The following is a 12,920-nucleotide window of genomic DNA, read 5'->3' on the forward strand; positions in this document are numbered from 1 at the left end:
TTGGGGATTTACCTCCTTTTGTCCTTTTCATCACATTGACACAAATATCCCATATTTTGGTTGAGAACATACAGTTTAAAAAGTCCAGGTTCTGAGAATGTTGACTAACAGTTCTTACATTTTAGTTCAGCATATACCAGTGATTACACAGACTAATTTGTGGTGGTGCACCACAGAATAAACACCGGCCGCCACATATTGCGTTTCATTATTCTATTTTGTTTAACGCTATTTAAAACACGCAGCGTATTCGATCAGCTGCATTTCCTTTCCCTGCTCTCCCTCCGTCACTCACACATCTCTCTCTCACACACACACAGCCCCTCCCCTCCATGCACACCGCATCTGTCGTGGAAGCTTGGCCTATTTGGTGCAGAGAAGATGGCTGGCAAAATTCGCAAGTTCAAGAAAGGTTGGCATCTCATGAACACCTTGACACAATCACACATTAAAAAGTGCTATAAAAAATATTTAATATTCTGAATACAATGTTGTCAATGTGTGGGTGAGGGTTAGTGGATGTGTAGAACCATATAGGTAGGGTAGGACGGTATAGGGGCTGTTCGTATTTTATCACCACACACAATCTTGAGTGTCGGCCAGAACACAACTTCAAGGCCAGGATCTTCAAGGCAGGAGAGGTGCACGTTGGAGATGAGGTAATGATGAGATGAGATCTGATGCAACCACTTTGTATTGAAGATGAATCAATTTACAGGATTCTCTAACAGATGTATTCAGTATGTTGCAAGCAACCAGTGCATTATCACAGTGTGTGGTTAAGGTGTGTGTGGAGCATGTGTGGTTATCTTTCATAGACACACACGTCAAACTAATGAAGCATAGCACAAGTTCAGTCAGGCAAGACCGATCCCTGCACTCTGGCATACTCGATAATGTCCACTAATCACTCCTCCCGCTAAGAGCGCTCTACTTCTTCTGTTCCTATTTCGGGCTTTCATTACGGTTTTCTACCTGAGGTTTTTCTGCGCCGTCCTGAAATCAGCTGGCCCGAGGTTGGCGAGGGACTCGATGGGTGAATCGTTGTTGCGTTGGTGTTCTATTCCGCTTGGTCGTGAGTTCTGTCCTTTCCAGCGGAGGACGGAATTCAGAGGGTAGGCCTACTTGACGCTGATCGGGGATCCCGTTGACGGTAAGGTAAGATGTGTATGTACACCAAGGTTTCCAGCGTAGCTGCGCAGCATATTTCTCCGTCTAACTTGGTTCAGGTTTTTCAAGGTCGGCAAATGTGTGAAATCTACCCGGCGCTCGAGCCCAGCCCTGAATGCCTTGGGTGCGCTCGTAGAAACTGCCGCATTGTCAGTGGACGCTTCCATAGTTGGGTGGACTTGACTGGTGGATATTATTCTGTTTCTGCTTTTCTCCCGTTTCATTAGTAGCTATGCTACACTTGTTGACCTGCTGCTTCATATCGACTGAGACCAAATGGTCACATTCGGCATTGTTGCTGCCAAAGATCGCATCCAGCAAACTTCTCTTGAAATAGTAACGTCATGTCACGCTTGAACTCGTTATTTGGGGGGGCTTATTACCAATTAGCTGATGCTAACGTTAAATCGCTATTTATCTGAATGCTAACGCTCCCCTGCTCCTGCGCTTAATCACTATGGACGGTCGTGTGGTTGTGACTCTTACGGCTCGCTATCCTCCATTTTCCCCATTCTATGCTGCGTCCATCTCTCAGCGCAGGTCGCAGAGGCTTCATGCATCGGCCGCTCTGGTAGAAGGAGCCCGATCCGCCTCCCGTGTCAATACATATTTTAGCGCAAGTAAAACGTGCGCTTCAGTGGCATTTGGCTAGGTTACCACGGATAAGACATCCCTGCTTGCTGGTCTGTTGGACGCCGATTCGCTTGTCATGCTAGTGGGGCATTGCAGACCTTGTCGTGCCGGTTGTTGTACGTGGTTCTGTGTATCGCGGGTCTCTGAGACGGTGCGCGTAGGCCGTCACTGGCAGTCACTCCACGCCATTGCTCGTATGCTGCACCTTCAGGGTTTTTGGGGGGCTTCTTAAGACTGCAGACTACTAGACTGCTGATTTAACTGCTTGTACTTGCTGTATTGTTATCGTTGCTTGCTTTCCTACAAGTACACTCTTGCACTTCGAGTTTCATTTTGATTGTCTAATTTGTTTAATTAGGTCCCGACATGATTTATGGTTCTTCCCTTTGGCATTTATTTGCCTTCATCATGTATGCTTAATGTTTTGGCTACCCACATGTTTAAGGCTCTCGTTGTTCTAGATTATTGACCTTTGCTCTTTCGTAAGCACTCTTGGAACTCGCTTTGGATGAAAGCGTCTGCAAAATGAACAATGTAAAGTTCATTTCGCACAGGGGTCCTTTCTGTCCTTTTCTATCCTTAATGGGCTATTCTTTGGAATAGGTGCTGCTAGTTCGCCGTCGCAGGTTGTAGTGTGTGTCTCGACGCAGCTGTTCGTCTTCGTCGTCAGCGTCTTATCTTTCGCCCCATCATTGATGCCAAAGATCGCTATGGCCTTGATGGCTCTCCACGAGTAATTGCAAATAACTGGTGGTGATGTCTTGTGTAAACTGCTTCTCGGTCTGCAGGCATCAATGCCCTCTCCGTTGCTGGCTGATCCCAGGCCTTCCGCAGCATGCCATAACATCATTCAGAGGGCATCAGTCCTCCAGCATTACAGGTTATCACATAGATACATGAGGGCGTCGGTCCTCTATAGCTATAGCTAACGCATGCTACACATCATACATTGGGGCGTCGGTCCCATGGCCTTTGCTGGCTTTTGCTCTCTCAGGGCTTTGCTAGCCCCGGCCTTGACTGGCTATTGCACTTCAGGATAGCGTCCTCTAGCCTGGCTATAGCGTACATACCATTAGGCACAGGACTTCACAAGGGCGTCGGTCCTCCAGCCGGCAAAGGCTGCTCAGACACTCAAGGGCGTCGGCCCACTAGCCTACATAGGCCATCTGTAAACAGGCGTCGGTCCTCCAGCCCGCAGAGGCTGTTCACTTAGACTCAAGGGCGTCAGCCCTCCAGCTCATATAGGTCACATACGCGGGGACGTCGGTCCTCCAGCCATCTGCACAGGCTGTTCACATAGACTCAAGGGCGTCGGTCCTCTAGCCTACATAGGTCATGTACGCGGGGACGTCGGTCCTCCAGCCGGCACAGGCTGTTCACATAGACTCAAGGGAGTGCGCCCTCTAGCCGACCAAAGCTGCCAAAGGCTTTTACCTGCATACCTGAGGGCGTCGGGCCTTAGCCAGCTAAGGCAAACTCCGACATTATGACGGGGTCGGCCCTCTAGCACTTAACGTATTCATGCACTAGGGCGTCGGCCTCGGCGCAATATGCCATCAACCTCCACACAGGTGGTTTTGTCTTCTAGGAGGCTGACGGCAAAGTTGTCTTCCTGTGAGCGTGTCACCACCTTGCTGCTCCTAAGGGGTATGACATCAGTCTGCCAGAGTTTCTCTACATGTTTCATTAGCTCGCTCAACGGAGGTGGGACAGAGGTCAACAGACACTGTTTTGGGCTGTTCAGTCGGCAGATGACACTGGAGGGGCCCTGTAACGTCCAGCCCAGCCGGGTATGGTTGTCAGCAGGGCCGCCGGGAGGTCCCAGACGTACAGGCTCAGTGGGAGTGACGAGGTGTGGGTGGTCACTGCCTGTTATATATATATATAGGGGGGTTCTGGAAATTTGTGATCACTGAGGGTCATCCGATTAGAATGGGAAAGAATGGAGGCTTGGATATCCAGATTGTCACAAGGCAGGATGGTGGACCCAAATGCGGACAGGAAAACGGGGTAGTTTGCAATAGAGGTTTATTCACAAAGCAATTTCGTAGTCCAGGGCAAGCAAGGGTCGGCAACAATGTATCGATGTAGAGGTACGCTGGGGCAGGCAGGCTCGGTGGGCGGTCGTATCGGGGCCGAATGGCAGAGGTACACTGGGGGCAGGCAGGTCCGTGGTCGGTGGGCGGTCCGAGGTCGTATCGGGGCCGAATGGCAGAGGTACACTGGGGGCAGGCATGTCCGTGGTCGGGAAACAAAAACAGGTAGCGATCAAAACCGAGAATACACTGACTAGACACAAACTGGAATGCTGGAAACAACTGCGAAGCACAAGACGATCTGGCAACAGACAGAACAGAGAACAGAGGTTAAATACAGACGAAAATAGGGAACACCTGGTGAGGGGTGGAGACAAACCAACAGGTGAAACGGATCAGGGTGTGACACAGATTGATTATAAACACTTTGTATTGTATTAACACAAATGAGGAATGAAATGTAGGTGGGTGAGTGCGTGTGTGGTTCTGAAAGTAAAGTACAAAAAGAAACATACGCTAATACACAACCCTGTAGTAACATTGAAATATGAAATTATACAGGGAACTAACTGTAAGAATTCAACCTATTAAGTAATGACATGCTACTGGCTAATTTAAGAACAAGGGCATGTACGCTAAATGAAAGACCGCTCAAAAGTTAGCATCGGTAAACTTCAAAACTCACTTTGTACAGTTTATGCTAAGTGAATTCACAAACAGTACCATCATACAATTATGAGTAAGGTAAACTGTCACAAACATATAACGACGAGATACAAAGTCAAACTTACGTATACATGGATGCACACAAATTCAACAAAGTCTCCCGTACATTTATGAGTAATTATTACTCGAAACAAACTGCCACTCCATCTATTCGTGCCTTGAAGCAAACCTAAACTATACAGTGTGGAGTGGAGTCACATGACCTAGGGATGTGCATCTCCATCACTGAGGACGATGCGATACACATCTCGATGCACTGCCAACGATCCGATACATTAAAGATACATAAAAGCAACTACTAATGCGATACAATACGCGATGCAGTGCGATTCGACACAATGCGATTCAATGAGATGCAAAGGGAATATTATGCTATGCAATTTAATATGGTACATAATGATTTACATTTATGCTATGATTTATTTATTTGTCAGACTGCAAATCATCAATTAACTAAACGAGTGAAAGTTTTACTTCACATATTAAACATAGACAAAATAAGATAAAATAATATCAGGCCTGGACCTTGCCTTAAACCAGTTCTTCTTTCCTGTTGTATGTGTTCTCTGGATGTGAAAATGGGTAAACTATTACTGGCAGTCACAAGCTGCTGTAAACACTGTCATTTAACACCACACACAATTGAACTCATACGTCCTACTTTTCCTACTCATACGTCCTACTTTTCCTACTCATACGTCCTACTTAAGATTTTTCTCAATGACTCAGCTATCTCTCGTCTTACTTTGTCGTACACAACAGGGATTTGTTTTGTCGGAGAATAGCTTCCTATTCTTGCTTGGGGTACCGGTGGAGCTAGCCACTGACTGTAGCCATAGCTGAATCCGAGGGGGAGGCAGACGTCTCCACACAAACACCATGTAGCCTCTTCAGGTGACTACCTAAGTTAGCCGTGCTGCCTGTGTACTTTATAGCAGTACGATATATCTTGCCAATTGCATGGGTCTTGTCAAATTGCCTATCTTACTTGTAAAATCCGAAGTGTTGCCAAACCTTGGATTTATTGCAATTTGTAGGAACGTGTAACTCTTCCTCCGCCATGATAACACTCGCGCGAAACTTTGCCGAGAGACTGCACGAGAATCGGCCACTGACAGCAGTGGAGATAAGAGCGTGCTTAAGAAACTATCTAAATATACAATTATTGGTCACAAATCATTGGTCAAATTTGTAAATACTAAAGGTGTTCGCATACACATCATTCTATATAAATACATCGGATTATACCGATGCAAAGATGTTAGAAACGATGCATCGCAATTTCATCCCACATTGTATCCTGTGCACAGTTTTTTGATCCGGGCCATCGCATTGTGTGCTTTTATGCCGATGCACCGATGCGAATTGGTGAATCTTCCCATCCCTAACATGACCAACACAATTACCAAACATGGTCATTATCCAAAACATGCTCTGTCTGGGCAACTTAACAACTAACTACTATTGCCTTTTTAACACTGCCTATGAGCAGCAGTGGTTTGATCTTCTTGAACTGCTGGAGAGGTAGCCCGGACAGATGCTTATACTTCTTCTGGAGTGATTTCTATTGGGTAAGTATGATCAGCGAGGTTGATGCGAGCTGCTGTGAAGGCGTTGGTGATACGATAGCGGGTCTTGGGCCAAGCTTGGGTTGAGATAAGGACGGAGACACAGTTGCCCTGGAGGGTTTACGTGTCCTGCCTGATGGTATGTAAAGGCAGGGTTTCTCGTGTGCCTTGGAGGACTAATTTCTGAGCGGCGGTTGGCAGCAGCATCGTTCTCTCCGACCCATCGTCCAGCACTGCATATGTATCGAGGGTGCAGCTGCCATGGTGCAGGGACACAGGAACGACTTTGAGAAGGATCCAACTGCCCTCTATTGGTCGGTCGAGAAAAAACAACCTTGTTGGCGCCTCGCCGAGTTACCACTGCCTGTGTTGTTCCTTTCTGCTACCCCGTGTTTACATCATGTAAAACTTGTAAATGGCGACTGTTGCACAGCCTACAGGGCTTCTTCAAATTGCACTGTGCTGCTTGGTGTGAGTGAGCACAGGGCCAGCATCTTTTGTTGGACTTTATCCACTCCGTCAGCTGGTCTATGTTGAATTTACTTACGGCTGCACACTGGCTTAGTTGGTGTTCACGGTTATCACAGAACGCACAGTAAGGTGAAGGCTTACCATTGGTGGGAGAGCTACTGGGAAGTTTAATTTCCTTCGGCGTGTTCTCTGATCCATGGACTCATACCAGGACTCATACTTCAGCCATTCAGCTAGGTCGTTGAGGTTGTAGGTATTACCTGACCGACTGAACGTGCATCTGCGGAACTACGCTCGCTGCTCGGGGGGTAACTTGCTGAGCAGGCGACCAACATGGGAACCGCACTGCAGCTCTACTTCTCCATCAGCGCCAAGCGTCTTCAACATACCCACCAGTGCCTGGATCTGAAAAGAGAATCTCTCGAAGGCAGCCACATCTCCACGCCTGATGTCGGATGAGTCCATTACTGTGGCAATTCGCCTCAGTGCTAACTGGTGTGGCTGACCAAACTTCCCATTCAGAGCCATCATGGTGTCCATAAAGGGTGTCTGGGAGTTGAGGTAAGTGTCAGCAATCAGTTTTGCCTCCTCCATCTTAAGGTGGTCTGTGACCACTTGATACTTAAACAGTTCTGAGCTGTCAGGTGAGAGCTGTCAGTTCTCTAGGGCGATCTTGAGGTGAGTGAACTCATCAGGATTTTGATGTGAGAGATGGGGAATGGTTGGACGAGGACCACGGTACGTTGTGTCCAAGCTGGTGCTCTGATAAGACGGCCTTGAGTACATGGACATCTGACTTGGCGTGTAGAGAGGGCGCTGAGGAGGTGGCGGGTGCTGAACAGGCTGTTGGCAGCGTGCAGGTGGGTTTACAGGCACTTCATATGGCGTGGAGGTGAACCTGGGTGGTGCCTGAGCCACACCGGACCAGCCAGGCAGCTGTATCGGGGGAGCCGCAGGAGCATAGATGGGGTGGCTAGCCCTGGTAGGTCTCCAGGCTGAGGCTGCTGGCAGCAGCTGGTCTGGTGTTGACTGGTTCTGCTTGACTGCTAAAGTCTCATCTTCATGACTTGCAGTTCACTCATAGGTCTGTTGAGCTGTTCAATCAATGCCTCTCCGTTGCACAGCGGCGGTGGCGGCCAGTCATCATCCTCATCGATGTTCACTGTGTTCAAGTGGTTGTCGGACGCCTCTTGTGACTGTTGGAGGCTGCGTGTAGTGTAGTGTTGACTACTCTGCTTGTAGTGTTTTGCATGTTTGCGTGGACTGCTTTCAATTCTTCCTGGTCGGCTGACATACGCTGATGACACTGCTGAAGCAGGCGCCGCTCAAGCTGGATCTCCTCTAACTCTATTCTGAAAACTGTGCCTTGCTGGGTTTCGTGGCTTGGGTCATAACTGGGGGTAAGATGATCACGTGACCTCTCTTCTCCTCTGTCTTGATGTGACTGGTGGGCTGTTCCTGTTCCTCTTGGTCATGCAGCAGACGTTTGGGTGCGTAGCATGCATCATTTTCATGGAGGGCAGCATCCCAGTTCAGCACCGGGCATATTGAAGTAGAATATTGAGAGGTGAGGGTGGTCTTCTCGGCCGCTCCCTTCATGTGAGTCATCTGTTTCATGTCCGCGCCAGTGATATCCAAGGCCATGAAGATTTACCTCAGTCTTCTAAACGAAAAAGGGGGCGTCTGCGGTGTGCAGCGTAGTCTTCAAACCCATGAAGATCCATCTTGATCTAGATTGAGTGCAATGTATATCTGTCTCGAAGGACCATTAATGTGGGTGAGGGGTAGTGGATGGGTAGAACCGTATAGGTAGGGTAGGACTGTATAGGGGCTGTTGTATTTTATCACACTGCTGATGCAGTTTTAAATGAAGGTCATCGCAGGTTTCATCAAATATACCTTAACATCAGGGACAGAACAATAACATCCAGAAATCAGCAAACTATATGGATGAAAACATTTTTCAATTTCTTGCAACAAATGTGCTCACAAACTGACCTTTAACTCCATCCTTAAAATGATTCGCGATTTAATATTTTTGACCCTCTGAATTTACCGTTGGACAGCTTGGGAATGAGACGGGAGGGCATGAGATGGGAGGCTGCAGGCTGCAGCCATACCCATCTTGTCGGGTTTCTCATAGTCAAGTGAACGCACTCAGTGGCATAGTAGAACAAAACAGACCATTAGCATAGTAGTTAGTAAAAGAGATATTAGCAGCATCTGCAGAATTTGTAGTTGTAGTAGTGGCATAAGATATAGCAGTATCATTAGTGGTAGTAGTGGTGTTGTGGTGCTCTTAGTCTTTTAATGAGACGAGTTGACTGAATAGCTTGTCTTGTGTCTCCACTAATCAGCTAATACCAATCACCTGTGTAAGAGACTGAGTGGCGCGTGTCTGTTTGGTTGCCACAGTGATGGTGCAGCTATGATTGCTAACGCGCTGAGGGCAGAGATAATAACAGAAATGTTGCTAGAATCCACACCTCAAACAAGTTAACCTAGACGCAAAACTATACGTCCAAAAAATAAGGACCAAGACAGTGCCGAAACCAAAGATGTCCTTTATATGTCTATGCGGTCAGAAATACGACTCTACCGGCAGTTTCTAAATCTTGTTCTTTTTGCTTTCTCTGATGAATTTGTCACCAGATTTGCATTGGACTCTATGGGGCGAGAGTTGGACTTTGTCTTGCTTTCGTGGGGCTCTGAACAAATGTGTAAGTCTGTTGGAATCCACAGACAACTGTCTACGACCAGCACAAAATTAGCTATCTATTGATCCAAAAACGAAGCATGAAGAGCGAAAATTGTGGCAATGCTGGCAAACTAGAAAAAAAAAATCAACAACATCCGAAGCTCCCCTCCACTCTAAGCGTTTCAGTCTGCACTCTAGGCTTTCACGTACACACACCCATGTAAATCTCAGAAACGGTTTGAAAAAGTCATAAAACACAATCAGTGAAATTAAAAAAAGTTGAATATAATTTGTTTTTAAATATAATTTAGGTTTTTTTCAACATTTTTAAGTTTAAAACACCAAGTTTCATGTCTCCCATTAGACCACTCTAACGCCACCAATGGGTCAAAGTTGGTCTTGTGTTTACACACGCAACTTTTGAACCGTATGACTGATTTTCAAAAATGATGTACCAATGTATTCCCTGGATCCAGACGAGTTTAACGCACCTTATAACGTCAATTTCCGGTTATATAGATTTTCCACCAATTTCGGTTTTATCAAGAACCTTTGAAAGCCTTCTCCTCCTACAATTTTTTTACAATCTTCCCCAGAATTGGCAGACAACATCATCAGAGCAACCCTCACTCAGGCAATACCTTTATATTTGATTTTCCAAACCGTTTGTCCAGTACGCCACATCAAAATTGGCAACAAAGCAACCAAACAGGAATTTGGATCACATCTCAGCAAATCTCTGAGATATCAACACCAAACTTGGTATATCGGTGGAATACACTACAACATTTGACTATGTGCATAGGCAACTTCATATCTCTAAAAATGATTGATATAAAGCAAATTGAATTTATCGCTAACTCTAAAATAACACACACTTTACACATCCGCCGGTCCAAAACATATACTCTGATTCAATCACAAGTTTACATGAAGACTCTTGAGAATGTTAAGTACACAAATCAGTGAAAAGATTTACTGTAAGATGAAAAGCCGATTTTTTGTGAATATTTGAAACATGCATGCTTAGCTAATTAACAGGGGAAATTTACAATGAAATGTCTCCCCTGCTCCTCCCCGCGCGTGCTCCAAATTCTCACACACTCAGCCTTCCCTTGACACACGCGCGGGCTCGGCAAGACGCACACATAACATTTCAGGAGAGAGTGGGCTGACCAAGCCCCCACTCATTCCTGGGTCTTTAGCAAAGGCCTTGTGGATCTTGATGGTATTGCATTACCGATTTTGTATGCAATAGTAAAAAGTTCTCCAAATCCTGAAACATTGATAGTATAGGCCAAGAGCAACTACCACACCACAAATGGCCCACCACTACCCATAGGTGACGCTACAGGCCATGCCTTGATGCTCAAAGATACAGGCCCTTGTGGATTTTGATGGTATTGCATTTTAGATTTGGTATCCCATTGGTAAGTCTGCAGCATGGATTTTTATATACAGTGACAATTTGGAATAGGGGGTACCTGCAGAGCCGGAGAGCCCGGAGAACCGGAGAGCTGCAGTTTCAGGGCCGCAGTTTCAAGACCGCAGTTCTAGGACCCTCGTTTTATCTGACAGCGCTATGTAGTGAAATGGGATAAACATGGACCGGAACAAGATAATACTTTCCTGCAGTAGTGATTATTGTAGGTAGGATTACAGCTCAGAACAAGATGGACTAGAATCAGAGTGTAAGTAGCTAATGTGAATCGCGTATGGTTATGTTTAAAACAATTCTGGTGTCTTGAATTGGACAACGTTAGCTTGCTAACTTCAACTTTGCTGTCGAAATCATTTCAAGACGCTGGAGTGGTTTTCAACGTCAAACAAACTACTTGATTAGCTAGAGCTAACATTCATTAGTTATAGCACTAGCTAGCTAGCTCTACACACATAGCTAGCTTCCTTAAAAACGAACTGTAAATTGTTACTCTGTTTATTTGTTTAATGAAACAGTATCGCAACGTACTTTATGTATTATTAAGTACAAGTATTGTTCAACATATTTAAGTTAGCTAAACGTTCAAAACAATTCTGGTACAATTATCTGTTCACTTATGATAATTTTATGAAACACTAACTTCTAGACTATTTGTTTTGTTTTATTGAAACCATAGTGCGATTTTGGCAAGCCCAACTACTGTAGCTAGTGTCTTATGATAAAGCCAGCACATTAATAAAACTTCAAAAAAATGATAGGTTTAAAGCAAGTGGATTTGATCTGTCACCTAAACAAAATCTGCAGCCTACTGACTTAAAAATTAACCATGTAATTGTTTTAGGCCATCATATAGGCTAGGCTACGGCCTGAGTATGCTGAGGAATCTGTCCCTGCAGGATGCAGAAAAGGTCTTCATCTCTGGACCAGTTTATCATCGGAGGTAAGTAGAGAATGTACATTTTCTGCACAATGCCATACAACTTTCTAATCTACTATTAATACCTTTTATCAACCACTTAAGTATTACTTTGTTAGGGTAACTGATATTTATGCTTACCTAGAAGTAATATTGTCTGTACTATTTCAGTGAAGTGGCAGAGTATCTAAACAATTGCTCACTGAAGGGAGACCATTCAACCAGTAAGTAGTGCTGTTACCGACTTCACAATATGGGGTTTGAATATTAAAGGGTCAGGAAAAGTCAAATATCCATAATGTTTTTTATATTTGTTTTTCTTGCTTCTATCTCTCATTGAAGGATGAAGTCGGATGGAGGTCTAGATAGAGGTCTAGATGGAGTGATATGGAGGGGATGGAGTGATATGGAGGGGTGATTGTCATTGTTTAACAATTATTCAAAATAAACAATGTATATCTTGAATCTGCCCTGAGAGTCAACCTTGTGTCTTGCCTCTCTAACATTACACATTTGTGGTTGAGATTGAGTGACTGCAAAAGCCATAGCAAATAAAATAGAACTTCACTTTTCCAGAACTTTGTGGTGCCAAAATGTAGCATGCACACAGGCATGTGCAGTATTTACAGGAATATGAAAGATGATCTGATCCACTGATGTGATCTATGTTTTGAGTCATGTCCAATACAAAACATCGTCTAGCATGCCCATCCATAACCAAAGGAAGCATCCTCATGCAGCCCATCCACCATAGAGGTTCACCACCAGCAGCAGAGAAGTAAGTGGTGGTCCGCAGCACCACCACCATCCCACATTACTCAAAGATTTTTTTTTTGTTGTGATGATGACATTAAATTCATTAAAGTATAACAGATTAGAGTTAAACTTGTATTTCCTCAGATAACTTTGATATTTATGTATAATAGAGCTTAAAATTAAATAATGAAACGGATCACAGAATACGTACAATGCATAAGTATTTTGACAGAACCCTGTGTGTGTGTGGAATTTAATTATCTGCAGTATGAATCAAGGATTTACCCATGTTTAGTAGTTGTATTCCCAACAGATGTGGTTACATTCGGTTAAAGGCACTAGAGATATTCCACAAACACAAGCCTAGCATGTGCTTTTAGTTTTTCCAGATGGGAGTGCATCATGCAGGGAAGTAAGGGCAGCATCATCAAGACTTCTACACTTCATGTAGGCAAACTGGAGTTGATCTGCCAGGTTCTGGATTGTCTCTTGTTGTTTCAAAAGT

At 45.0% G+C, this 12,920-nt stretch overlaps 1 long non-coding RNA gene across 4 annotated transcripts; it reads left to right on the forward strand.

Annotated features, from left to right (window-relative positions):
* The first annotated feature begins 327 nt into the window (after positions 1 to 327).
* On the forward strand, positions 328 to 12,122 carry LOC124474087. 4 transcript variants are annotated; one of them, XR_006956775.1, is made up of 4 exons: positions 328 to 412; positions 11,585 to 11,683; positions 11,831 to 11,883; positions 12,002 to 12,110. It is a non-coding gene; the product is annotated as an uncharacterized LOC124474087 (long non-coding RNA). The 4 variants fall into 4 exon arrangements; XR_006956774.1 differs by lacking the exon at positions 328 to 412 and adding an exon at positions 806 to 1,153 and having other exon boundaries at positions 12,002 to 12,122; XR_006956772.1 differs by lacking the exon at positions 328 to 412 and adding an exon at positions 808 to 1,158 and having other exon boundaries at positions 12,002 to 12,122.
* Positions 12,123 to 12,920: the final 798 nt, after the last annotated feature.

Source organism: Hypomesus transpacificus, chromosome 11, assembly GCF_021917145.1.
Source record: "Hypomesus transpacificus isolate Combined female chromosome 11, fHypTra1, whole genome shotgun sequence".
Taxonomy (NCBI): Eukaryota; Metazoa; Chordata; class Actinopteri; order Osmeriformes; family Osmeridae; genus Hypomesus; species Hypomesus transpacificus.